Raw genomic sequence first — 13691 nt, forward strand, 5'->3', positions numbered from 1 at the left:
CAGTGCACAGAACAAAATGTCTTCCCCAGATGTAAGGCTTGGCCTTCTGGATCGCGTAGACTATGGCCAGGCACTCCTTTTCCACGGTTGCCAAATGTCTCTCACCTTTCTGGAGTTTCCTACTCAGGTAGGACACTGGATGCTGGTCACCATTTTCATCCTCCTGGCAAAGAACTGCTCCTACCCCGCTGTTAGACGCATCGGTGTAGATGATGAACTCCCGGTCGAAGTCTGGAGCACGCAGCACTGGATAGTTGATGAGGGCCTCCTTCAACCTCTGGAACGCCTCCTCACAGTCGCTGGTCCACGGGATGCGGTCATCAGTCTTCTTCCTCGTCAGATCGGTCAGCGGAGCCGCAATCTCGCTAAACCTCGGGATGAACTTCCTGTAGTAGCCCACCAACCCAAGAAATGATTTGACTTTTTTCTTGGTGTTGGGTCTAGGCCAATCACGAACTGCTTCTATCTTGGCCTCTAGGGGTTTGATCACTCCTCCCCCTACTATGTGACCCAAGTATTTTATTTCTGGGCTACCCAGCTGACACTTGCTCTCTTTGCAGAGCCTAGGCCAAAGCACTTCCTCCCCTGGGTTAAAGTGCCTCTCCCTGCCTTCCTGGTCATCCCAAGCTTTCTTTCTGACCTTTTGAGCTTGCAGGGTCCCTGCTGCTAGCTCTAGGTTTCTCTTTAGGTCATTCCTTAAAGAGTCTATATATGTCACAACGTCTTGTGGGTCATCCTGGGTGATCTGCTCCCAATTTTGTTTGATCAAATCAAGGGGCCCTTTCACCCTTCTCCCAAATAAAAGTTCAAACGGACTGAACCCGGTACTGGCTTGTGGCACTGATCGATATGCAAACAAAAGGGATTGCAGCTTCTGGTCCCAATTGTTTGGATTCTCCGCCAAGTAAGCCCTAATCATGCGCATCAGAGTCCCATTGAACTTCTCCGTTAACCCATTACTTTCAGGGTGATAGGCAGTGGTTTCCTTGTGTTTAATTCCACAGATTTGCCATAACCGTTTCATGAGCTTCGATGTAAACGATGCGCCCAAATCTGTGATTATTTCTGAGGCGAATCCCATCCTGGACATATACCCCACCAAGGCATCTGCCACTGTGTTAGTTTCAATGTTAGTCAAGGGGATGGCTTCAGGGTACCTCGTGGCATGGTCCACAATGGTGAGAATGAACCTGTTCCCCCTCTTTGTGGCCTTGGGCAAAGGTCCCACAATATCCACCCCTATACATTTGAACGGAGTGTCAATCACAGGCAAAGGGCACAACTTTGCTTTGGTCCTGTCACGGTTATTCCCCTGCCTCTGACACACATCACATTGTTTACAGAACTCCTTGATCTGCTTCCCTATTTCAGGCCAGTAAAAATTCTGTATGATTCTCTGTTGTGTTTTGTTCACCCCTAAGTGCGCAGCAAACATGTCAGAGTGCCCCCTTTGTAAGATCATGGGGCGATACTTTTCAGGTACCACCAGCTGACTTCTGATCCCATCTCCCCCTTTTGAGATATTCCTCAGGGTCTCTCTATATAAAATTCCCTTTTTCTCTCGAAATCTCACTGGGGTTTCAGGTGTTAGCTGAGCGTCTGTCACCTGTTCAAAACACTTTTGGAGAGTGGCGTCTGCCTTTTGCTCTTGGCCAAATCTGCTGTCCGTGGTTAAGTTTTCCACCACAGCTTCTGAACTCCCCCCACCTGCTTCCGTCTCGGGCTCATCAGTACCCCCTTGAACTGTCCCCGTGGTGGTTTGTGAGCGTGTAATCACTAGCACCCGTTTCACATGTTCAGCCAGGTCATTTCCCACGAGCACGGCTGCTGGCAGAGTCGATGAAATCGCTAGCCGCCAAACTCCCCTCCAGCCTTGAAAGTTCACAGGTATCTCCGCTACTGGCAGTGAGATCACCTGCCCCTCAATCCCTGCCACCTTCATGCTCTCATTCGGGATTATATACTCCCTAGGAATGATATCTGGATGGCACAGGGTCACCTGGGAACAAGTATCCCTTAACCCCCTATACTGATGGTCAAGTATTCCTACTTCCACCCCTGCGGTTTCAAACAACTGTGAATCTGTTCTCACTAGCAAGCAGCGCTTGACCTCCACAAGAGGACCATTTTCCCCAGCCTGATCAGCAGATGTATCTGTTCCAGATTGAGTAGCCATGGCAACAGGCTCCCTCAGTGACAAGGAGCTTTGCTCTTTCTGGACACAGAACACAGCTTTTGGCTTGGTTCCACTCGAATCATGAGGCACATTTCCTTTTAGCTGCTTTAATTTCTCACACTCTGAGATTAGATGGCCCTTTCCTTGACAGAAATAACATTTTCTGCTGTATTTGGAGTCTTTCTCATCTTGTTTTGGTTTTCCCTCCAAAATCTGAGGTCTTTGTTTCATGTCTGAGGGCTTCCCTTCACCATGGGCCCCTCCCACTTGCTGGTTTTTTCCTGGTCCCTGAGAGTACTTGCTGTAGGTTTCTTTAGGTTTACCTATAGATTTCCCCTCACCTAAGGGCTTTCTTATTTGGGAAATAAAATCTGCGATCTCGGCCGCTTCTGCCACAGATCTAGGTTTCCTTTCCCTCACCTGGAACTTCAGTTCCCCATGCAGGACTGAATAAAACTGTTCCAGCGCTATCAGGTCTTTAAGCTGCTGATAGGTCTCTGTTCCCTCCTGAGATAGCCATTTCTCTAGCAGCCTCACCAGTTGGGCCCCCACTTGGGTAAAAGTCTGCTCTGGTTTCTTGGTGAGTGACCTGAATCTTTGCCTCAGCTGTTCCGCATTTATCCCATGTCTGGCAAACACCAGTTTTTTAAACTCTGCGAAATCTTTTAGCAGTTCCTCTGGCATCTCTGCATAGACTTCTGCCAGGCTGCCACTGATTAAAGATCGCATGATGGTCATCTTCTCAGTTTCCCTTACTGAGAAGTCCACAAACGCTCTTTCCACTAGGGAAAAGAACACCTCAGGGCAATCTCCCTTGTGGTATACAGGGAATTTCTTCAGGTCAGTTTTAGACAATTGGCCTCCCTCAGAATCTCTATTGTTATTATTGTTCTGGTTCATCATTTCCAATTTTCGTAACTCAAACGCCATCCTTTCTTTTTCCAGAGCAATTTTCTCTCTCTCTAATCTTTCTTCTTTTTCCAATTGCCTCATCCTCAGTTCATGCTGTTGGGCTATGAGCATTTTCCTGAGTTCTGGGTTCTGCTCTCCCGTGCTCTCATCCTGCACTGAGCCAAAGTCATCCTCAGAACCTTGGTCTACCTGGGGTTCCCTCGCTTCACCCATTTCTGCCAGTTGGCTTCGAGTCAAGGGCATAATCCCCCCCCAGAACAAGCTGCTTTCAAAAGTCAAGCCTCAAAATAAAGCGACCACTTTTTTTTTCTTTCTTTCTTTTGCCTCAGAACCAGCCTTCTATAGATTGCTGCTGTTCTTCAGCACTAACTTGCAACTGTTGCCAGCCAGAGTCCACCCCCCTCTGCTAGGCCTCTCAGCAGACAGGCTAGATCACTGCTACTTCACTCAGCTTTGCCTCAGCCTTTTTCCCGCCAAAACAGGTTGCCTCAGAGCACCCTAATCTAGTCCCACCAATCTGAGGTTACACGTTCTTCCACTAGCCTACCTCCCCGTGAGGTAAGCCTAGAAGATTACCTACGCGCTCTCAGATTGTCCCTGACTAGACCCCCCTTGCTCTGGGCACACTTGCCAAGGCTTTGCTGGACCACTGGACAACTGGACCAGTCGTATCCCACACGCTGGACACCAATCAATGTGACAACCCCAGACCTACTGGGATATACCACAGTTTCACTAAGCTGCCACCAACCATTCCCTATAAGAAGTCACACAGACCAGGGATGGATTTTTAACAAACAAAGGAATAAGGTTTATTTAAATAACACACAGGGAAAATAAAAGGATCAAGTGAATAAGATACAGTAACGTGGCTTAGTCTCAATCATACATACACCAGTTTGGTTCACACAGAACACCTTTAAATAAAGCACAGACCCTGAACCTATCAGTTCTGGCTAACCATACAGACACCTGAACCTATCAGGTTGGTACTGACTGACACACAGTAGTACCCTGTCTGACACACAGACTCCCACTCCAGCTTCTTCTCTCAGCTCTCCTCCAGCTTCTCCTCCTTCACCACACAGGCTCCACATATATATACAGTACAGCCCCTCCTCCTGATGTCCCGCCTTCCACTCCCCATAGGATGGAACTTTCCCTCCAACCCATGACAGACAGGTAACATCAGTGCTGTATGTAACAAATCCGTTCCACTGAAATCACTGTTTAGCGAAATCATTGTCTAGCGAAAAGCATTTCCCCACTGGAATGCATTGAAACCTGTTTAATGGGGAAGAATCGTCTAGCGAAGATCGGCTATAGGAAAGCTCCTTTGCGAACCACCAATCAGCTGTTTAAATAGCTGTCTTGCGAAGCTTAGGTCCTGAAAACACCCATTTTGTGAGCGCGGAGGGAACTGTCAAAATCGTTATCTAGGGAAAATCGGTTTGCGAAGCAGGGACCAAACATTGTCCAGCGAAATTCCCCCATAGGAATCACTGTTTTGCGAATCGCTATAGTGATCGCAAAAAGTCAATGTCTAGCGAAAAAACTGTCATGCGGGGTAACTGTCTAGCGAGGCATCACTGTAATGGGGGTTGGAAATAGGACGTGTAGATGAGCCCTAGCTACCATTTTTTGACCCTGGAAATTTCTATTTTACTGGCCTGAAATTTCTATTTTACTGGCCTTGAGTGTCTCTGATGGAAGAAAGGCAATCAAGTGAAGAAAGAAGAGAAAAATAGCAACCCTAATTCTTTAACTGGAAGTGTGACTTTCTCAGTGCTAAAGCATTGTGTGGTGTTCAGAAGATGCAAGAATCTAAAAGGGACAGAAAGAAACAGCCAGAAATGGGATGGGCATTAATATAGTAAAGCCAGAGCCAAGTGTATTCCACATGAGTGGAAATTAAATGTTCAACAGAACTAGAAGAACTTGAATAGGGACAGCAAGTCCCCTGTCCAAGCTGAGAAAAACCAGCCTTGTGGCTGACCACAGACAGCTGCACACACAGCCATTGCTTCGTTGTTTGTGTTTGTGTGCCATGTGGCTTTGGGTCACTCACTGTGGCTTCCCTGCTTTTAAGGAGCTAATAAACCACACACGAGGTCGTAACATTTTGCACTTGAGCCAACACATCTGCATTCTTCACCTGCAAATCAACTAAGAATTGGCTGCCTGTCTATATAATAAAAAAAAAAAAATCATGTTGCCTTAAAGACTAGCATTTCAGTGTAAGCTTTTAGGGATTACAATCCACTTCCCCAGACACATGGACTGAAAACATTTAGCCATGGATTTATATGGAATTTATAAATGTGGAGAGCCAATGTAGTGTCGTGAACAGAGGGTCAGACTAGGGCTGGTTTCTAATCCACATCTGGCCGGAATGTGAGCAAGGGCTTTCTCTGTGATTGCCCCCAGGTTATAGATGGTCTTCCTTGGGAGGCTATGTTGTCCCTCTTCCCTTTTATCCTTCCAGCAACAGGTGAAGACAATCTTGTTTAGAAAAGCTTTTAACTAATTAGGCAGTCTTTGGTCCGGTGTGCTGGACAATGTTTCTATTTATGTGTATTTTTAATGTGTTTTACAGAGGTTTTTAACAGTTTTAAGAAACAGTTTAAACATTGTTACATGTTTAATAACATTTTGGTGTTTTAATTTATTAGATTGTGTTCTTTTTCAAATAACATGACTTGCTTGGGGTCTCTTAACAGAGAGAAAGGAGACATGCAAATGAAATAAATAAATAAAATGCCCACCCCAGCCATACAAGCTTACTGGGGTCTAGCAATGCTAAACCACTTGTTGAATATCTCATATCCCTAAGAAACCCTATCAGAGATGTCACGGGGTGACTTGATGCTATCTCATACACACATTTTAAGCGACAGGGACCAAGTGAAGAGGGAAACAAGCCCTTAAAACAAACTTTTGAAGTGGCAATAGCTTTATTAACTCAAGCAGTGAACTTTGAGAGTTCATTTCTGAGTGAAAATACAGTACTGGCCTTTCCCAAGCTGGTGTTTCCCAGGAGTGTGACTCAGATTTGTCTGGCTGGATGTGATGGGAGTTGTAGTCAAACAAATCTGGAGGGGGTCAGTCTGGGGAAGCCTGGTTTCCACAATGAAGGGCATGCAGTGGAGGGGAACAAAGCTGTTACCTTCCCACAGCACAACTCTTTGTATTTTGCAGATGTAAGCCATTTTTCTCCCTGTCTCCTACCCCAATTTCAGTATCTGAAACAGATTTGCAAGAAAAGGGAAGAGGTTGGAACTGCTTAAAAATGAAGCAAAAGTGGGTTTCAATTCTTTTTGCTGGATAGCACTTTGATGTAAGGAGCAAAATATGATTTGAAAGAAAACCACTGAGCTCATAGTGTATATACTCCTTTTACGCCCACTGCTGGCAGTCATTGCAGGTTTTGGCGTGGCTTAGAAAGCCTCCAAAGCTTGTTTAACAAGAGAATATTTTGAAATCTATCTGACTACACTTGCCATTTTAGTGCAGGCTAGTGTTGTCTAAAGAGCGTTGCTAGAGGTTAGGGGGAGAAGTGACAAGTCATTTGGTACAATTCTCATGTCCAAATGGTATTTCAACCTCAAGCAGACTTCTGGCTCCTTCTACTGTTAATTGAACACTTCCCTTGCTCCTCTGCAGAGTGGCAGGGGAAGTGAAATTATTGGTTTTTTGCCTGTGCTAGATCATCACTGATGCACTGAATCCCTTAGATTATTATTTTTTGTTTGCTTTGTATGTTGTGTCAATCAAGAAACTCCTGCAACTACAGATTTGATTGGCACTTCACACAAAGTCAACGTTTTTTTAAAAAGTGAATTACTCTAAAGTGCAACAATGATGGTCTAGCAGAGTAAAGAAAACACCTTAATTTCCCCTAGCCCTCTGCAGAGGAACAGGCAAAGCATTCAATTTGCCAATATTTTGAAGTGGCTTATTTATTAAGCCACTTCACGATAATGGGAATTCAAATTGGAAAGGAAGCCTTGGCAGCTTTGACCGCTGCAAGGCTTGATTTTAATCCATTCCCAGCAATCACAAGCACTTGAAATTGACTAAACTAGAGCACAGCAACCCACTCTCTCTCACACACACACAAACACAAAACAGAAGTCCTTCACAGGGGCTCAACAAGGTACTGGTTGAGGTGCCCTGGGGGCAAATTGAGGCAATTTTATCTGCTGTAGTGATTGCATTGTATAGTTGCAGGAAAAAAAAGAGTAAATTAATCCACCCCCAAAGTGCACCATATAGCAGAACAAATGCCAGTCTGAAGGACTCCTATGTATCTATACTATGAGAAGCAATACCTCTTCCAAACCATGTTCAAAACTCAAAAGCAAAGTCTATCTCTAGCTGTAATCACATGAGGACGCATGGCCTTATACACCCACACCCACACACTTATCTTCAGTCTCAAAAGCCTTTTGCTGTGTTTATCTCTACTGGGCAGTAAAATTGGGAAATGTCACCGTTTGGATAGGTTTTGAGTACAGCTTTGCTGTGAATAAATGTTTTATTGGAGAATTTGGTTGATTCCTCTTATAGTTAGCAGCCTATCATATACAAAGAACAACTGCACAGACTAAGCATGAAAGAACAGCTTAAGTTTCAGTAGCCCACCCCTTTTCATGGTGACTAGCACTTTATATGTTTAAAATCATTCTGGAAGCATTTTAAGTGGGAAAAAATGTATCTTTACTTACAGTTGCTGTCTATAGTTATAGAGTAAATAATAGGGTGAAGAACACCCGCCCAACACACACACACACACACACACACACACACACACACACACACACACACACACACACACACACACACACACACACACATCACCATCTTGCAATCTCCAGAGCAGTCCAGGAATCTTTGCAAAAATTGTTTCTAATGGAGGAGAAACAGGGCGAATAACGGACATACATGTCACACCGCTTCTCCCTCCCCCCCTTCACAAGGGGGGGGGAGCAAACATGACAGCTGCTACAGCATTGGGCTTAGTGGAATGTCTGCCTGTAATACGAGTTGCATAGCTGGCCCTGCTGTGACGGTTCTTTTAAAAAGTCACTTCATGCTTTCACGCTATGGACAGGAGTCTCTCCTTCAGAGCTGCCTGCAAGATACAGTTTTTTTCCTCTCTCTCCCTCCCCCCCCTCTCTTTTTTTGCCAAACTCAGGGGCTTCCCATTAGGAGAGAGCCTGATCAGGGCCAGATGCTTCCAGGTGAAAGGTCATGATCAAATATCAAAGTCTGCCAACTCCCAAACATGTATGGGCACAGGACACATGCTGTGATTTATTTCCATCAGAGTGTGAAAAGCTTCTGTTTTTGGACTGCAGTCCCAGAATCTCATAGCCTGGTTTCTGGATGCTATACTCCAAAAATGCCATTTTTTCCAAGCTTCAGTTTCCAGTTTGCCAGTGACTTTTCTTTGATCATCGTGGCTTGGGGATCCTGAGAATGATAGTCTAGAAATAAGGAAAATTTCAAGCCTGAGCTTCCATTTGGTTGACAGCTTTGCGTTGGCATTGCTGGCTGTTGGATTCTAGTGGCTGTAGTTCAAAAAAGAAACTTATTAAGATCTGGTTTCAATTTGGGGGACAGCTTTGCTTTGACCTTGTCAACCTCCATTTTTTTGATGCTGCAGGATGAACTGCAACAGCATTCACAAATCATTCGAGGGGCTTGACCTCTTTCTTCCCTCAGGGACAAAATCACGTTTTGCCTTTCATTTTGCATTCCATAAAAATAAAAATCACATTTACTTCTCAAAGCCTCGCTCTTTTCTTTGTCTCTGTCATGTTCTGTTCTCGGCGCATCCTTTGGCTGGAAGACTCCACATTTTTTATTCCGCACCATCCTCCAGAATATTGACGAACATCAGTTTAAACAGAGGCAGATGGCAAACAATATTTTTTTTTAAAAAAAGATGTGACTAAAAGCACCATTGCCTGGACTGTGCTGCTGTTGGTTGGAGGGGGGCTGATTTCTCAAAATCTTTGTTGTTAAGCCAAGGGGGACCACTGAAAGGAAAATGTTGTGTGCCCCGATACCACGGATTGGTCAAAGGAAAGGGGATGCAACAGTGTGGCCAAGTTTGTAGAAATTAATAATGTTGAGAAATCATAGCCAGCTCAGAGGAAGAGAGTGGTAAGAATGGTTGCTGCTGTCTTCCAAGGTCCTTTGTTTCTAAGGGTGTTTTCACAGCACATCAAGGCATAACTTGTGCAAGGAAGCACTACAGCTCAGTGGCAAAGCGCATGCTTTTCATGCAGCAGGTCCCAGGTTCCATCCCTGGCATCACCAGATAAAGTTAGAAATAAATCAAACATTAATAGAAAACCTTGGAGAAAACTGCTGTCTGGCCATACATAGAGCTGTCTTTCCAAACTTGAGATCTTCCAGATGTGTTGAATGACTTGCTCCTACCATCCCTGGCCAGCATGACCAACACCACCTCTGAAGAATACTGGTCTTAACAGACCTGTATCTGAAGAATTGGGCTGCAGTTCATGGAAGACAGTGACAAATCAAATCTGTGTCCTTGAGGCCCCACCAGATTCTTTGGGCTTGTCCAGATAAAGCATTGTTCTAGCAAAAGTACATGGTTCAGCACAGGTCACTTCAGGATCCTACTCTACTTTCAAGAAACACAAGGTGCCATTTCCCCTGCCTTTTCATTCTTCCAGAGAAAGTGGGTTTTGTGTTTGTGTAGTAGCAGGGATGGTAGTTGTTTGGAGAGACAAGAATTTAGTGAACAAATACTTATTACACAGAGTTCATTTCTGTCCCATAGTCTCCTAACTGGAAGCCACATTGACTAGCTTTTAAAATTACTTTTAAGGTGGAAGGCAAAGCTGAAGAAAAGACCTGGACTTGTAAGGATTTCCATTCTGGAAGTGCAGAATTGGTGCAAATACAGTGGTGCCTCGCTTAACGAGCGCTTCATTTAACGACGAATTCGCTTAGCGATGACTTTTTCGGAGCGATCTTGCGCTCGGTTTAACAATGTTCCCTATGGGCGATTTTTGCATAGCAATGTTTGGGACCATGCTTCGCATAGCGATGACAGTTTGGGTCCCCCTGGTTCGCTTCACGATGGCTTTGACAGCCTCATGTTGGCTGTTTTTTATATGTTTAAAAATGTTTTAAAATGTTTAGAATGCTTGAAATCATAAGTGCACTTAATAAACCCTTTGTTACACTAATTTGACTTTGTTCCGACTCTTTATAAATTTGTTGTAATTTTTCCCCCCATTGAATAGGTTTAAATGCATTTCAATTGGGGAACCGTGTTTCGCTTAGCAATGTTTCCTATGGCGATTTTCGCTTAAGGATGGCAATCTGTTCCCATTGGAACAGATTATCCGGTTTTCAATGCATTTCAATGGGAAACCGCGTTTCGCTTAACGATGTTTTCCCATAGCAATGATTTTTTTGGAACCAATTAAAATCGTTAAGCGAGGCACCACTGTACTAGTAAGTCCTGGTCCTCTTCCATAGGAGCCAAAACAGCCATGCTCATTTAGTGCAGAACCTTTCCCCATCTAGACAAGCCCTTCGTTCTGCTGCAACAGGCTAGCCAAGCTACATCACCGTATACAGTATTGCTGAAGGACTAGTTGTTCAAGTTGGTTTAAGGCATCTCCGTTCCTTAGCACGGAGTTCCCATTGACCTTCCATTCACTGATTCTCCTCTCCTAATGCAAAGGAGAGGAGCCCACTTTCTCATAGGTGGGCTCCAGAACATTTAATAAACCTGGTTAGGAAGTGGGAGAGGGGGAGCTTTCAAAGGAAAATTGCAAAGGGCAAGAAACTTTGAACACACACTGTTTAACATCATTCCTTCTTCTTGCCTTTGATATGCAGATATTCTGGCTCGTTTAGTCATGTACAGTACTTAAGGCACTTCCACCCTGCCTTTCCAGTATGAAAGCCCTCAAGATGGCTTACACAATCAAAGAAAGTGTGATCAGATAATAATGTTAGATGTTATGCGGGAGTCAAATTGCTGCAATCAACATGAGAAGTACTTGTGGTGTGTTCTTAATGACAAATCTTTTCAGCAGTTTCTACAGCCTGCAATAATAAACATGTGATAGTAGTATCCACGATGATGAAATATTCTACTCTGCTGAAATCTGTTTTTTTCCAGTTTGCCATTCATCTTCTGACCAGAGTTTATACATCTTTTCATTTTACTACAAATCACAGAATCCCCAGCTAGGAGTTTGGGTCACTTCAAAAACAACCTTGAAGGTCTGATTCTAACCAACTGCACTCCGTGTGGCAGCTGGGTTGGCTTCTTGCCTTTCATGGAGTTTCTTATACCGACACAAACTTAAGGAAGTTTTTCCTTCTTTTTTTCTTTTTAATTCTGATTGGCACATCACGGAAAAATAAGTCTTTTAAACCAAGCATCTTCCAACAGCAGGCGTCTGTGTTCAATCTGATTAGATGAGACACATAATTTCTTCTTCACTGCAATGTGTTGTTTTCACTAACAAAATGTGGCCGTTTACAGTAAATATAAGATTGTCTGCAGTAAATTAAGTTCTGCATTTGGAAACACAGATGGAATTGTTTATGTTTCTCCACCCCCAGGTCCAAGCGCTGCATTTTCCTTAGTGGAAGTAGAGAGGTTTAAGCTGCTGGGTTATTTTGAGAAATTCATTCACCACCAATATAGCTAACTTGAAAGAAAAGGAGCAGTCAGCCTTTTTTAGCTTATTTGTAGTCAACCCAAAGGGGTAAGCACCTCATTTTTAGTTATTTATTTATATATGTCTATTTTGGCAATACACTTTGATTACCTCCAGCATGTAATTTTACAGCTTTAGAATCTCCCATAGAATTTTCAGGGAATTGTGTTCTGAAAAAAAGGGCAAAGCTTGTTTTCCTAAAATGCAAAGAAAATGTTTTTACTAGATATCAGTTACTTAAAATGAATTCAGAGTTTCCTATTTTGCCTTAAGTATATACAATTCTGTGTTTTTAGAGCAGCAGCCATGCTAGGTCTCTCTCATTATGTATAACAAAACAAAAGAAAATTACTGTGGTATCTTTAAGGCTAACATTTATTTTTCTGTACATTTCCATGAAGTGATTGTAACTACAGCAGCTCACAGTGGAATAAATCTGATAGTCTTAAAGGTGTTCTAATACCTCTGCTTTTGTTCTGTTGTGTAATTTTATGTGTCACTTCCTTTTGTCAAGATGCTGTGAGGGGACGGGCTTGAACCCCTGGACTCTAGATGTTGGTGTTTTGGCATTCCAAGGGAGGGCTGCCACAATGTCCTGAAACATGATCTGCCCCTCCTTCCAGGTTTTTTCTTCAATACTTCTGAAAAATATGTGGAGAGAATAGAGTAGGCCCAAAACATTTTGGTTTACCTGGGGAAATGTTACATTTCAACTGGCTAGAATTTTCTGGGAGAGGTATTTCCAGAACTCCCGGCAGAATAACTCCCGGTTATTCTGAGAACTAGAATCAAGAGAAATTTATGGAATTATACCCCGAGTTTCATTCAACAGAGAGGGACGTGGTGGCGCTGCGGACTAAACCGCAGAAGCCTGTGCTGCAGGGTCAAGCAGGACCAAGCAGTCGCAAGATCGAATCCATGCGACGGAGTGAACTCCCATCGCTTGTCCCAGCTCCCGCCAACCTAGTGGTTCGAAAGCATGCAAATGCGAGTAGATAAATAGGGACCACCTCGGTGGGAAGGTAACAGTGTTCCGTGTCTAAGTCGCACTGGCCATGTGACCACGGAAGATTGTCTTTGGACAAAACGCTGGCTCTATGGCTTGGAAACGGGGATGAGCACCGCCCCCTAGAGTCGAACATGACTGGACAAAAATTGTCAAGGGGAACCTTTACCTTTTCATTCAACAGGGCCAGGACAAGGTTTAAGGTCCTGTACCTCTCTAATTTCATCACTGGGTGCAGTGATTTAGGATCATGTCTGCCTCCTGCCTTTTCCTTCTCCGTTTTAGGTCAGTGAGGGACACAAAGGTGGATCTCTGAGCTCAGTGTCCCTTGGAAGTGATAGCTATCAAGTGTGGTTTGCAGAGATCAGTCCATCTTCCGGAGCACCCATTTTGGGGGAGGTTGTTGGTACCTGGGAAGGTTTACCTCTGGAGGTCAAGCTCCTTCTGTGTGGCCACAGATGGCCCAGGGGTGAAATGCTGCATCCGGCACAGGGGACAGCCCAGTCATCATGTCCTCCCTGGTTCCTCCACAGCTTCCAAAGGGGTGTCGAGGTGGCCACAGCTGGCGGAGCTGGCCCCTGTCCTGAGGTAGAGTGAGACAACTGCCTTAAGCAGCAAGGTATCATGAAAGGGAAACAGGTTGTTAGTCACTTAGTTGGTTATTATTGTCTATTTTGCTACCAGGGATGAGGAAGAGGCATTTGCAGGATTTTCTGTCAATATTATTCAAAAATAATTTAGCTAGTTTAGGTCATCATGCACCTTGACCTGAGTGAATAAAAGTGTCACTTCTTGCTGTGCCTCAAGGAGCAAAATGTCTTGGGCCAGCCTTACAGTTGGCAACAGAAGGACATGACCTTTGGTCTGACTGAGG

At 44.2% G+C, this 13691-nt stretch overlaps 1 long non-coding RNA gene across 1 annotated transcript; it reads right to left on the bottom strand.

Annotated features, from left to right (window-relative positions):
* Positions 1–7583: 7583 nt before the first annotated feature.
* Positions 7584–13387, bottom strand: LOC144583804 (uncharacterized). The gene is made up of 2 exons (XR_013537762.1): positions 13242–13387; positions 7584–12452 (listed from the first exon to the last, which is right to left on the bottom strand). It is a non-coding gene; the product is annotated as an uncharacterized LOC144583804 (long non-coding RNA).
* Between the last annotated feature and the right edge of the window lie 304 nt (positions 13388–13691).

This window comes from Pogona vitticeps, chromosome 6, assembly GCF_051106095.1.
Source record: "Pogona vitticeps strain Pit_001003342236 chromosome 6, PviZW2.1, whole genome shotgun sequence".
NCBI lineage: Eukaryota > Metazoa > Chordata > Lepidosauria > Squamata > Agamidae > Pogona > Pogona vitticeps.